We start from the raw sequence: 12116 nt of genomic DNA on the forward strand, positions 1-12116 counted from the left end.
ACTATATTGATAAATGTTCTTTATTTGTCAGTGGCACTACAGTAAGCATGAACTATTTTCCATTGCACACTTTTCTTAAACCCCAATAAACAACTGCCCAGCTTCAACACACCATCAAGTCTGTTAGAAAGCCCACATTGTTTCATTATGTCGTAGTTGTTGGCATTTGATAATTTCATTGAATATCTGTGCAGTTTTTGAGATGTCCTTCACAGTGAGTGGGCTTTGAACGCACTTCGAGTCCAGCGTGGAATGTCGGAGACGGAGACGGGGTTGTTTATTTATTTTTAACGAGCCAGCAGACTCCATAGCCAGCAGACTCCATAATTTTGACTATATTCCGTTACGTTTTTTTTTTATGTATAAATACCAAAAGATGAGTTAAATCATTTATAATGTTCCTGAATCCTGTTAGGTGATTACTGTACACTACTGCATAGCCATGTGCTCGTGAGTGATGTCACGTCAATAAACGTTAGTAATTTTGGCAAGTTTGTTAAAAATTCTAGTGGTGATAAGACGGGTAAACGTGAATTTGTTATATGGCTTGGTTGTTTAATTATTAGATACAGTGAATTGAGAAGTCTAGGCGTGCTGTGAATTAATGGATGTATATTGGAGGATTTTACTTTAATGTTGCTTATCTGTGTAGTCGCAGACCACAATAAATAAACTTGTCAAGTGGAATACAAGCCTTTGCCACTCTGAAATAGATTCAGCTGGAGACAAGTCATACATTTTTTTCTTTACAAATCCCATCACTGCTACAGATGTTGACTATAGGGGGTTATTTGCAAAATTACATTTTTCCTACAAAAGGCTCCCAAAGTATTTTAGAAAATTGAGGTAACAGCAAAACAGGTGTAACCCCTATAAAAAGTACAGTTCAGTTTATTGAGTATTGATTGTTGATTTTGCCTTATGCTTAATATTTGAGTCCGCTGATAGTGTACTTGCCTGTACTTGCACACATGCCTGAGTTGTGTGCGGGCAGCGTGGGATCGATTCCCGCTCAGTGACAGTGTCTATGTGTGCCCTGCGACTGGCTGGCGACCAGTCCGGGGTGTAGTCTGCCTTCGCCCATTGACGGCTGGGATAGGCTCCAGCAACTCCCCGCGACCCTGTATAGGATAAGCGGTTTGGAAGATGACATGACATGACATGCTTAATATTTGAATGCCTTGAGTTTAATGAGAACTGTTTTAAGATGACTTTTAAGTTGTGCTTTAAAGTAGCCACTAGATGGCACTTTATATCTTTGTTATGCAGCCAATACGGCGATATGAGCGTTGTATGCTGGGATTGTTACGCAGCAGAAAAAAAAGCCCATTCTGACCAAAGCACAATAAGTCTTATGAGAAGCTGAGGATATTTTTGTCAAGAATACTGTCATATTTCTTTTTTTTTGAGTCCATACACTGTGAAGCCGTTGCTGGGGAGTTTCAGACTGCTCTGACCGGTGGATTGGTTTTGCTTGTTTTATGATTTACTCCGGTGTGTCTATCTTTTAGCATGCTACGTTGCTAATGCTAGTGATTGTCTAATGGACATTGTTCTGTACGGTTATGATTGCAAAGTCTTTAGTTATTTTTAATTGTCGTCTAAGACCAATTGGAGTAAGATATGTACGCGTAGGCATGTTGTGTTAAGTATATTGAGATTTGAGTCTTGGAATGCAACTATTTTCCTTATGAGAGTTCATTTTAACGGCATCATTTCTGGATGTCGTGTTTATGGTTTAATATCCATCCATCCATTATCTATAACGCTTATCCTCACCAGGGTCGCGGGCGTGCTGGAACCTATCCCAGCAGTCTTCGGGCAGTAGGCGGGTGACACCCTGAATCGGTTGCCAGCCACACAGAGACAAACATCTGCACTCACAATCACACCTAGAGTGTCCAATTTAGAGTGTCCAATCAACTTACCATGCATGTTTTTGGAATGTGGGAGGAAACCGGAGTACCCGGAGAAAACCCACGCAGGCACGGGGAGAACATGCAAACTCCACACAGGGAGGCCGGAGCCGGGATTGAACCCACGACCTCTGAACTGTGAGGCGGACGTGCTAACCAGTCGACCACCGTGCCGCCACAGTTAAATATGTCGTATGTAAGTTGAATCTGTGCTTTGTACACATTTTCCTACATTTTGATATAGATATTGTACATTAATTTTGAGGAAAATACCAATTGCTTCAATGTCATGTGAATTGTAAAAAGATTGTTGATTGAATATATTCTGTAAATTGTGTAACATTTTTATTAATACTGTTAATTGCATAATGACATCTGAATAGGTTGTCATTAATTTTGTAACCAGTATTTGAAGTTACAGGAGAAAGAAAATATAATATTGTACAATAATTGATTGATTCTTAATTTGAATTCCTGCTACGTAGATTGTTTTTTTTTTTTTAATGCTGGATCTACATCCTGGAAACAGCGTTGATCATGAAGTATATTTTTCAAAATAGATCAATACAGTCATAGTTGGAATGCCCCTATAGTTAGTTGGGAGATATCGCCATTAAACCACTGGAATGCTCTTAGCTCAGGGGAAACATCTCCCATAGACCTGGGGGGTCAATAGGTCTCTAGTTCTTCAGGGGGAGCGCCAGGGGCGCTCAGGAAGTGAACATGCGTGTAAGCAGCCCTTGGGCCTGCCTGTCGTAAACTGATCATTCTCAAGGTAATCAATCTTAGAGGGGTGCAATTTGAAGTAGACTTTGGGGTGCCTCTCGCCATGTGGTCTTGAAGGTTTTCAGGCGGGAAACAGACAAATAAATTAGTTATTCAGTGTAACCAATGCATATGTAATTATGAAGTTTGAATATTCATCCTGCTCCCCATAAAAAGGAAGACGCAAGACGGGATGAGCACGTGCGCGCGCGGCAACTCAAAGAGCAACTTCTTTTGGCATCAGCTGTATTGGTCTAAGTAAAATCTTATTGTCCAATCAACTGAATTGTCGGCGAAGTCTTTTGCATCATCAATCCAGCCTGGCCTTGCGTCTGCTCCAGACAGACTGACCCTGCTCCTTGGAAGAAAATACACTCCATAAATGGCGTCACGAACCGGACTCGTGCTCCACTCGGGAGGCTGCGACCCGCTGGGACACGGACGTGCGACACACAGCCAGCTGAAAATAAGGTGAGTCGTTCTGCTCACTTTGGATGTTGTACCTCTGTGTCGAGCGGCTGCTTGTGGTCCCCGGGGCAGTTAGGAGCCTGTTTGTGAGCAGGTCTGATGGCTGGTTGATCATGGAAATGTGCTCCCTGAGTTTTGATTTTTTATAAGTATAAGTAATAAAAGGGGGAAAGCCCCTCGTTAAATGAAAAATAAAATAATAGTAAGAAGTAATAATAAAATAAGATAAGAATAAAATAAATAGTGCAAACACAAAATAAGACAATGGGGCACAAATGTGCACAAGAGAAATGGAAAGACATGTCTAGGAGATGATGAGAAATGAGAGGAAAATAAATGAAATGAGAAGTGTGATTGAAAAATGTTGTTGAGGATGTCCTGCAGGGCACGTGGACATTCGTGGATGATGTGAAGATGTTCTGAGGAAATGGACATCTTGTGTATGGTGTTGAAAATTTTCTGCAGGGCATGTGAACATTTTGTATGATGAAGGAAAATGTTCCAAGGAGAGAAAAGAGATGACGTCAAGAAAGTTCGGATGAGTGCAGAATTGGAATGGAAATGGATGCCGGACAGAGAGAGAATAAAGCGCGCTGCCACATACAAGTGTTTGGGGACAGCACGGGCACGGGGCATAATTGAGGCACAAGGGGCACAACAGTAATGACGTAGTCATTGGTGGCTCTGCTGCTTTTAGACTGCGTCGTGTCTGAGCCAGTGCAATTCCGAGACTATGAGAAGCAGCCGGTGATCAATTGTGCCCTATTCAAAGCCGCGTGAAATTTGACCCGGCAAGCGGACCATCAGTTTGGCTTGTGGAGTACCCGCGGGGTCTGAGAAGAAGTGTATGAGTACGTGTAATTTGGGCCCAAATTAAGGGGTTAATAATGGTACACCAATAAATAGAATACATTTATTTGGTTCGCACCACAGTAATATTTAGAAACCTGCAGGAGTAATGTTAAAGATATAGAAAGCGCTATAGAGAATATTAATATATTATGATGACAGTAATAATAATACTAATAATATGACGATAGTGATATGATTATAAGTAATGATAATACTTATTGTAGTTAGAATCCGATCATTCAAAATGCAAACGAGCTGCTGCGACGAGCGAAAGCGGCATTGCGCTCCTAGGAGGCCGAGCAATATATAGTCTCATTAAGATGTTAAAATTAATATTCGGTAATATTTGGTGGGGGGAGCAGGGGGGGAGAGTGTGCTTATTATGCCCCTCTCCGAGTGCACGCTGGCGGCCGAGCTGTGAATTGCTTCCTTGCCAGGCCATGTGTCGTGACCAGAGGGGATACGGTCAACTGACTGTGCTCGTTGCAGGGGTGCACACCTGCGATGAAGCCATGTCGGCCGGGCCCTTTTTGGGGGGACAGAGTGGCAGCGAGGTGGAGCATTTTAGCCACGGTAGCAGGGGCATTGCTGGGAGGATGTTGCGTGGAGCGGGCTCGCGTCTCCCTATGGGAAGGGGGAGCAGTCATGCTGGTGTGGAGGAGCAATGTGTGAGTGAATAAATGTGATTTACAAGCTGCAATTATAGGAAGCCACTACAAGGCAGTATTGATAAGTATATGGAATAAATGAGTTAAGTAGAACCATGCAAGTCAGGAATTTAGGAGTGCTAGAATTAAAATGCTCTAATCCTGGCACCCCTCACTCACAGATAGAAGGGGGGTAGTGCACGGAGCATGTGACTTGGTCATGTGGAAATGCCTTGTGAGAATAGACACAGACTAATAGTAACAGTTTGAATTTAGATGGTGCAGCAATAGAGACAATGGATAGATTTTTCAAATACAAGCATGTGCCTTTGATGAAGTGATTGGATATGCAATGTTGGATTTTGATGAGGAAGTGATTGGATATGCAATGATGGCTTTTTCTCAACTGACACCTTTTCTCTTTGCATGAGAAGCCGAGAATTGTGGACAACATTTCCAAAAGGATGAAGACACGCATCGGGTCTACAACCATCCAGGAGAAAGCGTCGCAAAACAGGGCGTTTCCATAAGCAAGGCCAGCGTGATTTTCGTCGACAGATTCTTTGTATGAAATAGGCCCACAAACTGCTTTCAGAACTGTGACATGGGATTACTATTAATGATCTTGGCTTCAGACTGATTAAGATACACTTATTGATTGTTTTTAGACGGCTCTATTTAACCAAAAATTATTCCAAGTATTCATAGAAATTATTTAAGACTACATCGTGATCAAAGGAACTGTTTTTCTACTGAAATCAAACAAATAAATAGAAAAGAAATAATAATAATGGTAACTGACAGTGGAGGTCATTTGCTGGACATATGCGTATGAGATACCTAATAGTGTAATGACAATTACTATTTAGAGTTGGAGACTTACATTTAATTTATTAGTAAGACAGTTACAACTTAACATTGGACAGAATCTAAGGGATGATGGGGGGGTAGCGTGTCGTAGTTTCATTAATCTTCTGAGGTTGGCAAAATACGTTGTGCAGTTCTCTTGTTTGATGCAGTACTATATTGTGCAACTACCCACTCTTTAATTTAGTTTGATTCAAGAGGAATTTATCTTGTGGCATGTCCCACTAGCCGAACAGACACTCAGTCTGTTGCCAAGTTTTTGTGTCAGGAGGTAATAAACCGGTGGGAGCTTCCTGATTGAATGTCTTCAAGATAGAAATAGTTTGTGGATAAAACGATCACAATTATCGTACAAAAATTAGGGATTGAAAAGCGATTAGGAGCAGTATATCACCCGCAAAGCCAAGGCGTTTATGAAAAAATGAATGGGATTTTTAAAAAACGAATTGCTAAAATTTGTCAGCACACAGGATTGGACTGGGTGGTGGCGCTTCGACTTGCACCGATGGTGCGCCGATCTAGCGAGCTTCGTGAGTTACATATGACGCCGCATGAGTTAAGTACAGGCAGGTGCATCGCTGTGCTTGCGAACGAGTGAAAGAGAGCCCAGGTTTGTTAACGTTGGAGGACGAAGAGAAAGTGTAAGTCAAGCATTTAACAAGGATACATAGGAACATTTCTACAGGTGTTGCTAAAAGGCAGAAGCAAGATGAAACACTAGAGAGATGCGAGCCAGATGCCGATACACCTAAGGATTCCAGCAGGCGTGGTGGACTCCAGAAAGACCGTGGCCACGGCAGGTTCCCTAGAGTGAGCCTAAGATCCTTTTCTACGACTGGAACTCGACCCGCCAACTGGGACCTGATGTGTGCTGGCAGTTCAACAGAAGGAGGACAACAGTGGTGAGACAAACGCCTTTGAAGTGAGAAGTGAAGGACTGGAGGTCATCGCACGTGAATAAAGGACATGCAAGAGATAAAGGACATGCAAGGACAAGTTTTGAAGTTACAATTGGCTCAGGCCTGACAAGCGGCCACTGACAACGTACAAGAATGGAAAAAGGAATAAGAAATTGGAAGCAGAAAAGCAGATGTGGATGGCGCAGGGATCGACGAGAGGATGAGGCAGAAATCGTGAAAGGGGGGTACACTAACGGAGGCAGGGGAAGCGCTTGCCAACCTCCACGGAGTCAAGCATGCTTCAGTATGTACACTGGTACTGTCAATGTATTGCCCCCCCCCCACAGATGCAACAGCACCTCCAGTGGAACCTGGAGGAACCCAACTCAACGAGGAGGCTATGGAGCTCCACGCGGCAGAGGTGGATGCAGCCCATGGAGGGGAGACGACCACCTTAATGGGCCTTACAGGGGTGCCCATGAGTCTGCCGATTTCTATACCATTAAAGACAGACATTGATGGACATACACACAACCACTAATGTGTCCTGAGAAAGAGGGGGAGCTCCAGTGAAGCTGATGGGCAGGGATCATCTTATCAAAACTGGGGCTAACATCATTTGCAGCCCAGAGAGACTGACAATACAGTTCCCAGAGGGGACCGTGATGAACTGAGGACCAAAATTGTCCGTGAGATGTAAAGGCGTAACAAACAGAACTTAATTTAAAACTTCAAACAGAAACAAAAGGCGGGAGGCGGCGTTTACTTGGCCTTCCTGAGATGGAAGCCCAGGCTTGACTCTCATGCCTCTATAGCCCTCCGATCGATCCCCCCATCTCACACTGCTAGGACAGAAATGATAATCTGGTTTACTGATAAGCATCTGAGACAGTATAGTGATACCATGTGTCACAGACTCGTCCTGCATAGATTTTTAGTGTAGAGTCAATAAAAAAGCAAATAAATTGATTTACTATCAAATAAAAGATTGAAAAATCCAAGCAACGAATTGGGGACAATAGAAGTGTTCTTGTTTTGAATATGATCCACAAAAAAATCAGTAGTGGTGTTGATCAGAAAATTATTGGCTACATGATTTATTTAGCATCGCTGGTGGAAGAGAAACCAACTAATGAGAGACAGATGCCAATGACTAGAAATAAGCATGTTCATTCTGGTAATAAAGGGAAAGTACAGTCGTCCACGATGACTTTTTATAACATAACTGGAGTTTTGTCTGAAAATTTTGAAATATTAATGAAAGGGGGAGAGTCATTTGAGCAATAGCAGACTCTAGGAATGGAAGTGGAGGATTATTTGTCAGAGTCTGATTGGTCACCTGCAGAGGTGAGGAATAATTTGCGTGCTTTGTCAAGACGAGAAGGTAAATGGAAGGTTTATGGGTTTGATTCCTTGGCATTACGAGGCGCTGACATGTGGGCTGGTAGAAATATGTGGTGTCAACAATTGGCACATTCGGTTAGAGAACCAGGATCAAGGAAGGGTCCGTGTCTCGTTAGGGTTCAGACCCCTAGTACATTATTTTCTGTTTCTGAATCAATTCCAGTGCCGCTAGCACACACCTGTCAATTTTGTTTACTACTGTGGTTGGTGCATGAACAATCTGGGAACATGACGTGATGACAATTCGGAGCGGTAAGAAACCCGTGAAGGCTTGCCATAGTGTTAAGAATAATAGAGGAAAGAGAGACATGGTACAATTTCATAATTTGGAATCATATTCTTGGAGAATTAGTTTGAGTGAGAAATGGGGAATAGGTCTTTTTCCATTGTATTGTGTTACCTTTTTGGCGGATCATATTGATGATTACTTACACTCTTCAGGGGTTTGCTAATGAAACTATTAGGAGGTTTGAATATTTGTCTATTACACAAAAGAGTCATAGATTGACTCTGCTTAAGCATAATATGGTGCTTGATTATATTTTGGCTAGGGTGCCACGGTGGTCGTCTGGTTAGCACATCTGCCTCACAGTTCAGAGGTCGTGGGTTCCATCTCGGCTCCGGCCTCCCTGTGTGGAGTTTGCACGTTCTCCCCGTGCCTGCGTGGGTTTTCTCCGGGTACTCCGGTTTCCTTCCAACATTCCAAAAACATGCATGGTTAGTTGATTGGACTCTCTGAATTGCCCCTAGGTGTGATTGTGAGTGTGGATGTTTGTCTCTGTGTGCCCTGCGATTGGCTGGCAACCAATTCAGGGTGTCCCCCGCCTACTGCCTGAAGACAGCTGGGATAGGCTCCAGCACGCCCCACGACCACGATTTACTTATGCTAAACTCGTGTCTCAGGAGGGAGAGAGACGCGGCTTGCAGCAGCAGCAGGCAGATTGGAGCCCCCCGCTTCCCTCCCCGGCTAAAGGTAGGATTGGGACGGCTAATAGCAACAACAAGCTTCAGGCCGTTAAAACAAAAGGTGTTAGCACAGCAACATTAGCTCCTTACTGTCCGTCCATTTTGTGGAGGTGAAGATGAACCTGTGTCTTCATGTCGCCTCACAAGCAGTCGCGCACGATGTCCCCGCTTGCTTGCTTGCAGCCGCCACCTTCTGCCCGAGTGAAGCGGCGTGAGAGTGACGAAAGATATCATCCAACAGTGAACAAAAATTTCTAGCGGGGCTGACTGCACAGCCGAGTATGGCCGCATTGGAACGTGCCATTTCGGCTGTTACCTTCCAAATGGGACGGCCTTTTGATATATTAAAGTGGGCATTAGTAGAGATGTCCACATAACTTTTGGTGCCAGTTGATCGCCATTTTTGGACGTTATAAGCAATGAAAGTACAATGATTTCCAGTGGAGAATTTGTAATCGGTTCATCCCGTGACTCCGGTCGAACAAGGATAGAACTGTAGGGGGCGCAGCCATTCTGCTCATTAACAAGGGGCGTTATTCATGGAGTCGCTTTTTTCCTAATTTCTCCCAAATTTTTTGATGAATAGAAAATGACAACTCTTTTCATTTTCCTGATCAAAAAAATATATAAAATGAACTTGTTAGTGAAAACGTGGCCATCCCGGCCCCACCGTCCCTTTAACGATAAATTCCTGACAACGGAAGTTCCGGTATCGGGAACCCGGAACCAATAGCGAAGCCGCCAGTAGCGCAACATCAAGCAGTCCCCGCTCTATACTACAGAAAAACTTTGACCGCTCCGCCATCATTAGATCAAACGGAAATTCCCTCACTCAGAAAAAAAATACGTATGAATTAAATTTTCTACTACTTTATTACATTAACGATCGATTCCTTAACGAAGTTCCGGTACTGTATCATGAACCTGGAAGCCATAGCGAAGCCCGCAGTCGCGCAAAGTCAAGCAGTTCCCACTCGATACTATGGAAAAACTTTGACCGCTCCAACATCATCGGATCCAAAACGGCGACATGCAAGTTAATTCTTTGGCATGCGTTTTGCTGAAATTGCAAAATATTCAAAATTGATTCATTTACATTTTTGTCTGTAGCTCATGGCGTCCAAACGAAGCACGGTAATGACCGTGGAGGAGAGAGTGAAATGCATCCGATTAAGCGAAGCTGGACATGAAATAAAAAACATCCAGGAGACACTTGGAGTCAGAAAAACTCAAATCTACGCGACTTTGAAAAACAAGGAATCAATTCTGGCTCAGTACGATTCCAGCAGTTTGCCTGCTCAAAGGAAATTGCTTGCGGCTCTACGGACGAAGTACAGTGGCGTAAATGAACGTATCCTTTTTTATGCACAAGAATCACCAGACATCAGTGATGATCAACGGGACAGTTTCTTCCAATTAGCAACAAAACTGTATGATACGCAGACAAACATTTTTATACAGCAAAGAGTGAAGCCAACTCAACAACTCAAAATAGCCTAATTTTTTCCTAAGTCTGAGAAAAGTCTAAATTAAAATACAGTATGGTTTACTCTAGTTCAGTACAGTACTGTACTGCATTGGTGTTACAGTATTTTTTTCAACAGTATTTGGACCATGTTTGTTATACTGTACTGTATTTTGTTCATATACCTGTACTTTATAATGCAGTTTTTGTTTGATATATTTTTTTAATTATTATGTTGCTTGAGGGTGGTTGACTGGTTAGCACGTCCGCCTCACAGTTCAGAGGTCGTGGGTTCGATCCCGGCTCCGGCCTCCCTGTGTGGGGTTTGCATGTTCTCCCCGTGCCTGCGTGGGTTTTCTCCGGGAACTCCGGTTTCCTCCCACATTCCAAAAACATGCATGGTAAGTTGATTGGACACTCTAAATTGCCCATAGGTATGATTGTGAGTGCGGATGTTTGTCTCTGTGTGCCCTGCGATTGGCTGGCAACCAATTCGGGGTGTCCCCCGCCTACTGCCTGAAGACAGCTGGGATAGGCTCCAGCATGCCCCGCGACCCTTGTGAGGATAAGCGGTACAGATAATGGATGGATGGATGGATGTTGCTTGAGTTGTTAACTTGTTACACATATATTTTGTATAACACACTTGCACGTCTATACCGGACATGTACCTTAGTCGTTTCCCACATAAGGAGATTCCGTTATAAGGAAAGATTGGACAATGCAAATATGATTCCTTTCTAGAGAATACTTACTGTGTATATATATATATATATATATATATATAGGGGTTCGCTCACAGGGGTACGCTTGAGCAACAGAAATCACTGATGCGTACTGTCATTTGCGTCACAACGCGCATTTGTGTACCTGTACACACTAATGCAATGCAACAAATCATCTTTGATTGGTAAGGATCAAGCATCGGTTCAGGATGGGCACGATCCGCAGAATGGTTGGTGAAAAAACTGAACGTTCACAATAAGGCAACGTGATTAGTCCGCATTCAGTAGAGGAAGTTGAATACCCTCAAGATCACGTAAGTTGAATGTACAAGAACGTTTTGCAAACATACTCAAAATAAAGCTTACCAAATAATACATTGAGTCATTCATGCCAATGCAATAGCCTTAGTGAACTTTTACTTTGACGTTGGCCCGCGTGGTGGTGTAAAGGCTAACTTGATTTTCGTTTTTGACGTATCGGCAGTTTTAACGCTTGCTACCAACACCAACACAACAAAATCATATTCATCGCTAATTTAGGACACTAAAAAACAACTGGTTAATTATGCTGTCATTGTATGATACGGCACATGTCTTCGGCGTTAGTGGCTAGCAGCTGTTTTCATTAGCTTCAACAGCTTCTGCTTTTTTTTCTTTTAAATTACGTTTTCTATAATATGGACCTAAATTACTTTGTAATGTGCTGTCCATGTTTTAAGAAAGGTGCCTTAAATTGCACTTCAAGTCTTTTTAATTATGAAAAAAAATTAAAAAATAAATAAAACTTTGTCTTCATTTAATTTATAACAACACTTTTGTCTCATAATTGTTAAAACATTCAGCTCAAAATATCTGGCAGAATACCTTGAAATGTAGACACTGTACCACTTACAAAATTGCATTAAATTGCCTACTTAAATCCTCAAAGGTCATATTTGACATTAGGAGTTGAATTTAATTGTTTTTTTTATGGGCAAAAGCGTTTTATAAAATAAATGAAGACAAATATCTATTTAGCTTAATATATATATATATATATATTCGGGGTGTTGAATGTGCCCATTGGAAATGAATGGTGTTTTGGGGGGTGAAAAAAGTTTAATTTTGGGTGAACCGTAAATGTTAGGGGCATAACAAAATAC

The 12116-nt window shown here is 42.5% G+C and overlaps 1 protein-coding gene and 1 long non-coding RNA gene across 12 annotated transcripts in view; one reads left to right on the forward strand and one right to left on the reverse strand.

Moving 5' to 3' along the window:
• nlgn1 (neuroligin 1) overlaps positions 1-12116 on the reverse strand; it is a 282639-nt gene that overhangs the window by 191460 nt on the left and 79063 nt on the right. The window lies entirely within an intron of this gene.
• On the forward strand, positions 1170-8571 carry LOC147137998 (uncharacterized). 3 transcript variants are annotated; one of them, XR_015089121.1, is made up of 4 exons: positions 1170-1494; positions 1783-2112; positions 2859-2939; positions 3023-8571. It is a non-coding gene; the product is annotated as an uncharacterized LOC147137998 (long non-coding RNA). The 3 variants fall into 3 exon arrangements; XR_015089122.1 differs by lacking the exon at positions 2859-2939 and having other exon boundaries at positions 3023-3152; positions 5083-8571; XR_015089120.1 differs by lacking the exon at positions 2859-2939.

This window comes from Filicampus tigris, chromosome 12 (genome assembly GCF_054856515.1).
Source record: "Filicampus tigris isolate MCC_2025a chromosome 12, RoL_Ftig_1.0, whole genome shotgun sequence".
Taxonomy (NCBI): Eukaryota; Metazoa; Chordata; class Actinopteri; order Syngnathiformes; family Syngnathidae; genus Filicampus; species Filicampus tigris.